Here is a 12,869-nt window from a genome sequence, read left to right as displayed (position 1 = left end):
TGTGTAATGTGCTCACCCACTCCATTGAAAAAATGTGTAGTAGTCCCAAATCAGTATGATTATAAGCATTGCGCTGAGTATTATGCCAAAAAATTGTGGTAAAACAGGGAGAACAGTGTTCTGCCCAACAGGATGTTTGGCATTATTGGGTCATCCGGAGTATGATAAATATTATAAGATGATATGGTGGGGAGATGAAGGCAGAAAATTAGACAAATACGTGTGGATAATGAGAAAAAAGAAAGCACATTATCATATAAAATAAATCGTCAACTGGAGTATGAATGCTTTAACAAAACTAAAGGAAAAACGAATGTAGGACAATTTAAGGGCAATTGTGCAGTAATATGGCATTTAGATGATGAAATGTTTTTTAATAATAATGAGATTAGGTTTAGATTTAGATTGCTGTACATATATACCAAATAATACATCCCCAGAAGGACCTTTTACCCAGGCGATGAGGAAACTGCATGACCTGAGAAAGGAAGTTAAATCTAATGTAGGGAGAGATCAGCGGTTTGGGCAATGGTTTGATGATCTTTTTGGTTCATGGAAGTTGGGGCTAATGAAAATAGGTATAATAGTAGTTATAGGACTGACCTTATTTGCATTATTGTTATGTTGTATTATACCCATTCTGAGATCAATTATGACTAGAATGGAGGCTAAGCAAATGGTAACCGTATCAATGATGACAACGCAAACAAGTGTAGCAACCAGACAATATACCATTGGGCCAGGATTGGATGAACTTGATGAGATTTACTGAGAAGCAATCAAGAAACAACACTGGGGGAATTTTATTTTTAAGGGGAATTTTATTTTACACTTTTCTCATGTTTTTGATAGTAAGGGAGATAGCATGACTATTGTACTTTCATTTTACATAACAGAATAGATAGCAACTCAAGAAAGGAGTTAGAGGGTGTTTTGTTTGTTATTTTTGACATATTCCCCTATTACTCTCAATGTAACCAATTACTTATAATGATTAATGAAGTATATCTTTATTACAATGTACCTAATCAAGTAGAAGTAGTATTGCTGATGATTATGTTTAAGCAAAATATGGATGTGAAACAATTGCCAAGAGAAGACATGTGAGGGAGACATTTGAAGAAAGGAGCGACGAGCACCTCAGTGCTTGGCTGCAAGAGCAAATAGACTCAACTGGTGGTTTAAAAACCCGCTGTCTGCTCCAACACATCACCAGATAGCGCTCCAGGCTACCGGAATTGTCTGTGAGTTCCTCTGGCAACGAAGGATGAATATTACTATGTTACTTTTACTAGTGTTTTGTTAAGTATATATATATATATCTTCTACTTAATGGATAATCAATTGTACTCTACATCACGCAAGGCTTCACATTTGCATGCACATGCTTATTACAAATGAGTTGATTTTTGTCACCCACCCCCAGGAACAGTGCTAGCTAGAGGACTGGGATCTTTTACTCCTTCCTAGCCAAATGTGGATGGAGAGGTTTGGTCCCAAGTTCTGCAGAGTGCAGCCCCATAAAGATGGCATTGGATAGTGGACTGAGTGGCCTACTTTGGCTACATGATGGAATGGGACAGGCTGGCTTGTGTGACTGCACTCTGGTTTGAGGGAAATAGAGTGTGAGACTTTTTAAGTCTCAGAGGTGGGAATATATAGTATATTTTTCAATATTCTAGTATGTTTCTTATATATCAAAATACTTATATGAGTTTCCTGGCCTTTGTGTGACCCAGGAGAGAGCATATGAGGTTACTAAAAGTGTTGATGCTGCAGAGGCCACAAAGAGCACCCAGCTGTAACAAAATAATGAGACTAAGGACCTTGAAGATAGACTAAAGCCAAGTTTCTACCAGTAAAAAGATATCAAAAGGCTCTGTGAGATAATGGTGGCAAATAGTATCCATTGGTTACAAAAATAATAAAGGGGCACAGAAATGAGGTAATGCCAGATAACAAACTGTATAGAAGAGGAGGTTTTGGACTAAGACAGTCAGAACGGACAACTGGCCGGTCTCATGTTTGTTGGTGTTCAATAAACTACAACTTTGGCATCTGGAACTCAAGACTCCGAGAGTTTTCTTACAACTTAGAGAGATTCATCGCGATATTCCACGACAGCTTGTAGTGGACTTCAGGAAGAAAGACAGAGTACACAGCCCCATCACCATTAATGGAGCACCGGTGGAGAGAGTCAGCAGTTCTTCGGTGTCCACATCACTGAGGGAACTCACATGGTCCGTCCACACTGAGGCCGTTGTGAAGAAGGCTCACCAGCGCCTCTTCTTCCTGAGACGGCTGAGGAAGTTTGGAATGAACCAGCACATCCTCACACGGTTCTACACCAGCACTGTAGAGAGCATCCTGACTGGCTGCATCACCGCCTGGTACGGCAATAGCACCGCCCACAACCGCAAAGCCCTGCAAAGGGTGGTGCGAACTGCCAGACACATCATCGGAGGTGAGCTTCCCTCCCTCCAGGACATATATAACAGGCGGTGTGTGAAAAAAGCTCGGAGGATCATCAGAGACTCCAGCCACCCGAGTCATGGGCTGTTCTCACTGCTACCATCAGGCAGGCGGTATCACAGCATCAGGACCCGCACCAGCCGACTACATGATAGCTTTTTCCCCCAAGCAATCTGACTGTTGAACACTTGATCTATCAGGATCAATAATTAGCACTGCACTTTATTAATCTATAATCTCACACTGGACTGTCAACATATTCTCCTCAATACAACTACTGCATATATATATATATATATATATTTCATATACTCTTTACTTTATTGCATTGTATATTGTGTGTATTGTATATAATTATTGTGTTGTGTAAGTATGTGTACATCTGATATGTATATTGTGTTGTGTAAGTATGTTGTTTACTGTAATTGGTATATGTCTCGTCACTGTCATGACTGATGTGTTGCTCGGAACTGCACACAAGAATTTCACCTACTGTTGCACTTGTGTACATGTAGTGTGACAATAAAGTGATTTGATTTGATAAGGAGAGATTCTTTGGGTGTTTTTATTGTTGTTGTATTTTATAAATTATAATATAAATTAAGTTTGATCTGGTGACAGGTGCCACTCGTATGGGTGTACCAAAATAATAAACTCGCAAACAAAGATGTGAATTAAATTGTGGTGCACAGCTAATAATCTAGATAATCTGCATTGTATCATGTGATTTGATGTCGATCACTGGACTGGTTTTGTGATTTGGATACATTACAACATGATCACATGAGAAGTCTGTGTGTTACGATGAGCAGGACAGCAGACGAGGGGCGAGGATCTAAATGCAGGGTTAGCTTTATTGAACAACTAAAATAGACAAAACCAAAACAAAGGAAATACCCTCAATGGGGAAACACAACAAAAACACGGAAAACATACAAAAGGTAAACTGGCAGGGTAAACATCAACGAACACGGGAACAAGCATCCAAATACATCAACAATCAACAGGGGAATGAAGAAACAGCAGGGTTTAAATACACAGGAGACATGATGACAAAACGAGACACAGGTGAGAACAATGACGCAATGATGGCAGTGAAGAGATCAGGGAATTGTGGGAAGTGTAGTTTTTAGACAGACAAGTGAAACACGGGGCAGACAACAAGGGAATCGTGACACTGTGATTCACCAGATATTCCAGATATTGAAGTGGAATCTCTTCAGTACTTCAAATTTCTGTACGTTTGCACCATCGTCCACCATCTTTAAAACACTCTCGAGCAGATATTTTCAATGGATACAAGCAACATGAATGTTCAGATAAATTAGGAAAGACCCAAATCTCCAAACCGATTGGACAAGATTACAAGATCAGCAGTAAACATCTGACGACAATGGTATCATTAATCATGATTATTTACTGCAGATCACCTTATAAATCGCCAATTTTCCTTGTCTGGTCCAGCTAATGCACATGCACGTTCTCGAGTTGATTGACAGGCGAATAAGGTGGAACTTGTTGGAGCATTGGGAATTGGGCGTTACACATTGGGGAGAAAATCAAAAAAACATTATTTGTTATATATGACTTCCAACTACTGAATCACTTTTGGTGGTTTGTTTTAAGCTTATTAATAAATAATCTGTTAAACACCATGCATTTATTAATCACATATGTCTTGAATAAGTGATGCAAGTGTATTTATTTATGATTATTCACTGGCACAACAGAAGAAATATATTTTATTTTCATTCATTATTTCTTTTCTTCCGTATTTTGTTTCCCACTTGAGTGTATGACATGTCATTATATGAATGCCCAACTCAGCGTTACGAGTTCCCAGGCCCACTTGAAGCTCGAGCAGGATTTAGTTGCACTTTTCTTGATTATTGCGTTTGAAAATGACTGAATTTGCTGCAGCTTTTCTTAAAAGATTGCGACACCAAATTGTATTTTTGTGCTGTTTTACAAAGAAAATGCACCAAAAAAAATCACAGTAAACTTGTGAAATTTTTGACAATGACAGCATGAGGTCAATTTCTCATAAATAATTTAGTGCATAATAACTGAATATGTTAGTGTAACGGGTATTTGGGCCTTTCTAACCGATAATAATACTTCATTAATATTAACTATAATAAATTAAATAGGTGGCTATAGAAATAAACAGTATAGGCTAGTTAGGTCACAGAAGTCTAAATTCGACTACAGGAGCTGGTGGTCAGTAACAACACAGAAACATACATTTTAAATTTGGTGCAGGTACCATATATTGATAAGTGACTAAACAAAATATTTACAACAAAAATAATAAAGGCAAAAAAATAGAAAAAAACCCAAAATATTGACAGACTACAGTTGAACTGGTTATAGTTAAGTGCACTTTGTGGTTATTGTTCAAGTAAATGATAACGGAAATTACAACAAATGCCATACACAAGAACTGAAAACAAAAAAACTGTCCCAGCGATGTTTAGTTTCTTCAAGACCAATGCGACAACCCACAAGGGTTTTATGAGAGTTTATGTTCATAAGTCCATAGGTTAGTGTTCGTCAAAGGGAAGAATGTTTATGTGGGCCTGAAGCGCTGGTCTATGGAGAAGTGTGTGGGGGACAAGCTGCAGACAACCTTCCTACCAGACCAGTAGAGCGGCTGTTCAGTGGATGCTGCGCAGATGGTGGGCTCCCATCCGTAGTTATTCAGCTCGCAATCATTCATCTCCAAACAGAGAGAGAGAACCTGGCCTATAGTGCAACAACAGGCCCAGTAAATAATAAAGCTGAGTTGGAACTAAGTTTGCATTGAACTTTAGCTAATTCCACCCTCGCATATCATTTGTAGGTGTACCCAAATCTAAATCATTACCAAATAATCAATAAAAGGTACAACATACAAATAAACATTAAATGCAATATTAAATTAATACAATCAAAAGTGAAATATTAAAGTTGCATTACCCGCACAAAATTCAAATAAATAATCAAACAGTACTGCATGTAAACACACTTAGTGCAAACAAATCTATCTGTAAACCAAAAGAAATTGGCAGACTTCACAACAGCATAAAATGAATCAAAACCATTTGTTTAGAACAGCCAATGTCAATGCTAATGTTCTTAATGACTTAACATATTAGCATGTAGTTCATTCATTCAGATTACTCACCAGTTCCTCTATACAAACATACCCTGATGGCAGCGACGGCTTCCCTACAGCCAGTAAGTTGTTCTAAAAAGATACAATGATATGCTTAACTAAAAAGCATGAATCGAGCACAAGAGTGAATAGTTTGTAAAACACAAACCTATCCACAGCTGTCGATCGGCTTCCCCACACCTCTGAATGAAGAAGACGCCGCGCTCCGGTTAAACACTCGTGCTCCAAAGCGCGATTGGCTAAGCACAGTCACATGACTGAAGTAACGTGCGGTCGCAGGGCACGTACTCACGCGCAGATATATTAAAAGGAACAGGGACAGCCAAACCAATATACAAACATTTAATATATATATGGACAAATTTTAACCTGGGTTACATTAGCAAGCAAAACAATTAAATGCCCAAAAAACAGTGTATTCAAACAGGAAATGGTCATGGCTAATTGGAGTTCAATAAAGACCCTTAAATATTTGATGTATTTTAACCATCTGCCTCAGACAACGCAAGAAAACTTTGCTAATGTTAAAACATACGTAGGGCTAAAACACTGAAGAGAACTCCACATAACAAGAACATTTTAACTTTTGCTTAATATGATGATGTAGGGTATTAATATATTTAAGATGTCTGTCTGTGTAAGATCCGTGTCTTTGATGCTTGATCTGAACACTTTTACAATGGATGATTGAAATTTAGTGCAGGTAGTTTTTAATGTTAAGCTACTCTGAAACTTGAGTTTTCTCATTATTTCAGTTATAATCTCATTTGATTTGATCTTTAATGATCGATTTAATTCTTCTAGTTGAAGTGCTTGTAAATGTGCCATATTTCTCCATTTTGGATTACAGATTTTTCATGATTCGTTTATGTGGTGTTACTTTTTGTGGTTGAAATTGGTTTGTAATAACAAATGTCTCAACTTGTGTCAGTCACTTTGGGAAGTTTTGTGCTGTTCAAATTGTATATTTATATCTACTTGAGTGAATGAGGGAATTTATGTTTAATTGATTATAAATATCATAACAATAAAAACAAACTACTCTTGTCAAAAGAAGTGTCTTTATTATTTGACATATATATTTCACCATTACCACACAGCCCAGTCAGCTGCACTAAATCAGAAAAACACATGCAAATGTTCTAGATCATTTTGATTCTGGCTCTGAAAGATATTAATACTTTAATATTTCTTCATTATCAGACTCTTTTATCCAAAGTGAAATACAAATGAAGAATACTACAACAAAAGTGATCCATCCTGAAATATATTCATCTTGACTAAAGTCATAATTACAAAATGAAAACAAAGATCCAAACCACCCAAATAATTAATAATAATTGATTTGATTAAACTCTAATATCAGCAGTTTAAACACACCAAAAGAGTCATTCAATCAGAATGGAAAATCACCCTGTTAAAATATTATTGATCGATAGATACACAAGTAAAATAATTATAATCTGAATGTAACATGAATGGGAAAACATAATTAATAAAAAGAAGTTTAAAAGCATTTCATAAGAGTTTGGAAACAGTCCGCTGCTGGTGTCTGGTGTGGTCCGGTGTATTGTCTGGTTCTGCTGGTGTCTGGTGTGGTCCGGTGTAGTGTCCGGTTCTGCTGGTGTCTGGTGTGGTCCGGTGTTGTGTCCGGTTCTGCTGGTGTCTGGTGTGGTCCGGTGTAGTGTCCGGTTCTGCTGGTGTCTGGTGTGGTCCGGTGTATTGTCTGGTTCTGCTGGTGTCTGGTGTGGTCCGGTGTAGTGTCCGGTTCTGCTGGTGTCTGGTGTGGTCCGGTGTTGTGTCCGGTTCTGCTGGTGTCTGGTGTGGTCAGGTGTAGTGTCCGGTTCTGCTGGTGTCTGGTGTGGTCCGGTGTTGTGTCCGGTTCTGCTGGTGTCTGGTGTGGTCAGGTGTAGTGTCCGGTTCTGCTGGTGTCTGGTGTGGTCAGGTGTAGTGTCCGGTTCTGCTGGTGTCTGGTGTGGTCCGGTGTTGTGTCCGGTTCTGCTGGTGTCTGGTGTGGTCCGGTGTAGTGTCCGGTTCTGCTGGTGTCCTGGAGGGGACAAAGTTTACATTTTATTACAGAAATATATTATTGTTTAATATTATTATAGTATTATTAATAATAGCATTACTAAAATCAAAGTTGTCCTAATGTTCCCCATTAATGTGCAGTTCTAATGTTCTCCATTATCATTCAGTTCTAATGTTCCCCCATTATTGTGCATTTCTAATGTTCCCCCATTATTGTGCATTTCTAATGTTCCCCCATTATTGTGCATTTCTAATGTTCTCCATTAATATGCAGTTCTAATGTTCTCCATTATCATTCAGTTCTAATGTTCCCCATTATTGTGCAGTCCTAATGTTCCCCCATTATTGTGCATTTCTAATGTCCCCCCATTATTGTGCATTTCTAATGTTCCCCCATTATTGTGCAGTTCTAATGTTCTCCATTAATATGCAGTTCTAATGTTCTCCATTAATGTGCTGTTCTAATGTTCCCCATTATTGTGCAGTTCTAATGTTCTCCATTATTGTGCAGTTCTAATGTTCTCCATTAATGTGCAGTTCTAATGTTCCCCATTAATGTGCAGTTCTAATGTTCCCCATTAATGTGCAGTTCTAATGTTCCCCATTAATGTGCAGTTCTAAAGTTCCCCATTAATGTGCAGTTCTAATGTTCTCCATTATTGTGCAGTTCTAATGTTCCCCCATTATTGTGCAGTTCTAATGTTCTCCATTATTGTGCAGTTCTAATGTTCCCCATTAATGTGCAGTTCTAATGTTCTCCATTATTGTGCAGTTCTAATGTTCCCCATTAATGTTTAGTCCTAATGTTCCCCATTAATGTGCATTTCTAATGTTCCCCCATTATTGTGCAGTTCTAATGTTCCCCCATTATTGTGCAGTTCTAATGTTCTCCATTAATGTGCATTTCTAATGTTCCCCATTAATGTGCAGTTCTAATGTTCCCCATTATTGTGCAGTTCTAATGTTCTCCATTAATGTGCAGTTCTAATGTTCCCCATTAATGTGCAGTTCTAATGTTCCCCATTAATGTGCAGTTCTAATGTTCCCCATTAATGTGCAGTTCTAATGTTCCCCATTAATGTGCTGTTCTAATGTTCCCCATTACTGTGCAGTTCTAATGTTCCCCATTAATGTGCAGTTCTAATGTTCCCCATTAATGTGCAGTTCTAATGTTCCCCATTAATGTGCAGTTCTAATGTTCTCCATTGTTGTGCAGTTCTAATGTTCCCCCATTATTGTGCAGTTCTAATGTTCTCCATTATTGTGCAGTTCTAATGTTCCCCATTAATGTGCAGTTCTAATGTTCTCCATTATTGTGCAGTTCTAATGTTCCCCATTAATGTGCAGTCCTAATGTTCCCCATTAATGTGCAGTTCTAATGTTCCCCATTAATGTGCAGTTCTAATGTTCCCCATTAATGTGCAGTTCTAATGTTCCCCATTAATGTGCAGTTCTAATGTTCTCCATTATTGTGCAGTTCTAATGTTCTCCATTAATGTGCAGTTCTAATGTTCCCCATTAATGTGCAGTTCTAATGTTCCCCATTAATGTGCAGTCCTAATGTTCTCCATTAATGTGCAGTTCTAATGTTCTCCATTATTGTGCAGTTCTAATGTTCTCCATTAATGTGCAGTCCTAATGTTCTCCATTATTGTGCAGTTCTAATGTTCTCCATTAATGTGCAGTTCTAATGTTCTCCATTATTGTGCAGTTCTAATGTTCCCCATTATTGTGCAGTTCTAATGTTCCCCATTATTGTGCAGTTCTAATGTTCTCCATTAATGTGCAGTTCTAATGTTCTCCATTAATGTGCTGTTCTAATGTTCCCCATTATTGTGCAGTTCTAATGTTCCCCATTAATGTGCAGTTCTAATGTTCTCCATTATTGTGCATTTCTAATGTTCTCCATTATTGTGCAGTCCTAATGTTCCCCATTAATGTGCAGTCCTAATGTTCTCCATTATTGTGCAGTTCTAATGTTCTCCATTAATATGCAGTTCTAATGTTCTCCATTATTGTGCAGTTCTAATGTTCCCCATTATTGTGCAGTTCTAATGTTCCCCATTATTGTGCAGTTCTAATGTTCTCCATTAATATGCAGTTCTAATGTTCTCCATTATTGTGCAGTTCTAATGTTCCCCATTAATGTGCAGTCCTAATGTTCCCCATTATTGTGCAGTTCTAATGTTCCCCATTAATGTGCAGTTCTTATGTTCTCCATTATTGTGCAGTTCTAATGTTCCCCATTATTGTGCAGTTCTAATGTTCCCCATTATTGTGCAGTTCTAATGTTCTCCATTAATATGCAGTTCTAATGTTCTCCATTAATGTGCTGTTCTAATGTTCCCCATTATTGTGCAGTTCTAATGTTCTCCGTTATTGTGCAGTTCTAATGTTCTCCATTAATGTGCAGTTCTAATGTTCCCCATTATTGTTCATTTCTAATGTTCCCCATTAATGTGCAGTTCTAATGTTTCCCATTATTGTTCATTTCTAATGTTCCCCATTAATGTGCAGTTCTAATGTTCTCCATTAATGTGCTGTTCTAATGTTCCCCATTATTGTGCAGTTATAATGTTCTCCATTATTGTGCAGTTCTAATGTTCTCCATTAATGTGCAGTTCTAATGTTCCCCATTATTGTTCATTTCTAATGTTCCCCATTAATGTGCAGTTCTAATGTTCCCCATTAATGTGCAGTCCTAATGTTCTCCATTATTGTGCAGTTCTGATGTTCTCCATTAATGTGCAGTTCTAATGTTCTCCATTATTGTGCAGTTCTAATGTTCCCCATTATTGTGCAGTTCTAATGTTCCCCATTATTGTTCAGTTCTAATGTTCTCCATTAATATGCAGTTCTAATGTTCTCCATTAATGTGCTGTTCTAATGTTCCCCATTAATGTGCAGTCCTAATGTTCCCCATTAATGTGCAGTCCTAATGTTCTCCATTATTGTGCAGTTCTAATGTTCTCCATTATTGTGCAGTTCTAATGTTCCCCATTATTGTGCAGTTCTAATGTTCCCCATTATTGTGCAGTTCTAATGTTCTCCATTAATATGCAGTTCTAATGTTCTCCATTAATGTGCTGTTCTAATGTTCTCCATTAATGTGCAGTCCTAATGTTCCCCATTAATGTGCAGTCCTAATGTTCTCCATTATTGTGCAGTTCTAATGTTCTCCATTAATGTGCAGTCCTAATGTTCCCCATTAATGTGCAGTCCTAATGTTCTCCATTATTGTGCAGTTCTAATGTTCTCCATTAATGTGCAGTCCTAATGTTCCCCATTAATGTGCAGTCCTAATGTTCTCCATTAATGTGCTGTTCTAATGTTCCCCATTATTGTGCAGTTATAATGTTCTCCATTATTGTGCAGTTCTAATGTTCTCCATTAATGTGCAGTTCTAATGTTCCCCATTATTGTTCATTTCTAATGTTCCCCATTAATGTGCAGTTCTAATGTTCCCCATTAATGTGCAGTCCTAATGTTCTCCATTATTGTGCAGTTCTGATGTTCTCCATTAATGTGCAGTTCTAATGTTCTCCATTATTGTGCAGTTCTAATGTTCCCCATTATTGTGCAGTTCTAATGTTCCCCATTATTGTTCAGTTCTAATGTTCTCCATTAATATGCAGTTCTAATGTTCTCCATTAATGTGCTGTTCTAATGTTCCCCATTAATGTGCAGTCCTAATGTTCCCCATTAATGTGCAGTCCTAATGTTCTCCATTATTGTGCAGTTCTAATGTTCTCCATTATTGTGCAGTTCTAATGTTCCCCATTATTGTGCAGTTCTAATGTTCCCCATTATTGTGCAGTTCTAATGTTCTCCATTAATATGCAGTTCTAATGTTCTCCATTAATGTGCTGTTCTAATGTTCTCCATTAATGTGCAGTCCTAATGTTCCCCATTAATGTGCAGTCCTAATGTTCTCCATTATTGTGCAGTTCTAATGTTCTCCATTAATGTGCAGTCCTAATGTTCCCCATTAATGTGCAGTCCTAATGTTCTCCATTATTGTGCAGTTCTAATGTTCTCCATTAATGTGCAGTTCTAATGTTCTCCATTATTGTGCAGTTCTAATGTTCCCCATTATTGTGCAGTTCTAATGTTCCCCATTATTGTGCAGTTCTAATGTTCTCCATTAATATGCAGTTCTAATGTTCTCCATTAATGTGCTGTTCTAATGTTCCCCATTATTGTGCAGTTCTAATGTTCCCCATTAATGTGCAGTTCTAATGTTCTCCATTATTGTGCATTTCTAATGTTCTCCATTAATGTGCAGTCCTAATGTTCCCCATTAATGTGCAGTCCTAATGTTCTCCATTATTGTGCAGTTCTAATGTTCTCCATTAATGTGCAGTTCTAATGTTCTCCATTATTGTGCAGTTCTAATGTTCTCCATTAATATGCAGTTCTAATGTTCTCCATTATTGTGCAGTTCTAATGTTCCCCATTAATGTGCAGTCCTAATGTTCCCCATTATTGTGCAGTACTAATGTTCCCCATTAATGTGCAGTTCTAATGTTCTCCATTATTGTGCAGTTCTAATGTTCTCCATTAATGTGCAGTTCTAATGTTCCCCATTATTGTGCAGTTCTAATGTTCCCCATTAATGTGCAGTTGTAATGTTCTCCATTATTTTGCAGTTCTAATGTTCCCCATTATTGTGCAGTTCTAATGTTCCCCATTATTGTGCAGTTCTAATGTTCTCCATTATTGTGCAGTTCTAATGTTCTCCATTAATGTGCAGTCCTAATGTTCCCCATTATTGTGCAGTTCTAATGTTCCCCATTATTGTGCAGTTCTAATGTTCTTCATTATTGTGCAGTTCTAATGTTCTCCATTAATGTGCAGTTCTAATGTTCCCCATTATTGTTCATTTCTAATGTTCCCCATTAATGTGCAGTTCTAATGTTCCCCATTATTGTTCATTTCTAATGTTCCCCATTAATGTGCAGTTCTAATGTTCTCCATTAATGTGCTGTTCTAATGTTCCCCATTATTGTGCAGTTCTAATGTTCTCCATTAATATGCAGTTCTAATGTTCTCCATTATTGTGCAGTTCTAATGTTCCCCATTAATGTGCAGTCCTAATGTTCCCCATTATTGTGCAGTACTAATGTTCCCCATTAATGTGCAGTTCTAATGTTCTCCATTATTGTGCAGTTCTAATGTTCTCCATTAATGTGCAGTTCTAATGTTCCCCATT

The 12,869-nt window shown here is 37.6% G+C and overlaps 1 long non-coding RNA gene across 1 annotated transcript; it reads left to right on the top strand.

Annotated features, from left to right (window-relative positions):
* Positions 1–6,755: 6,755 nt before the first annotated feature.
* On the top strand, positions 6,756–7,658 carry LOC127619723 (uncharacterized). Its single transcript, XR_007967600.1, has 3 exons — positions 6,756–7,422; positions 7,461–7,498; positions 7,537–7,658. It is a non-coding gene; the product is annotated as an uncharacterized LOC127619723 (long non-coding RNA).
* Positions 7,659–12,869: the final 5,211 nt, after the last annotated feature.

The sequence above is a fragment of the Xyrauchen texanus genome, chromosome 26 (assembly GCF_025860055.1).
Source record: "Xyrauchen texanus isolate HMW12.3.18 chromosome 26, RBS_HiC_50CHRs, whole genome shotgun sequence".
NCBI lineage: Eukaryota > Metazoa > Chordata > Actinopteri > Cypriniformes > Catostomidae > Xyrauchen > Xyrauchen texanus.
The sequence above is the reverse complement of the archived record's forward strand: the minus strand, read 5'-3'. Positions and strand labels throughout refer to the sequence as shown.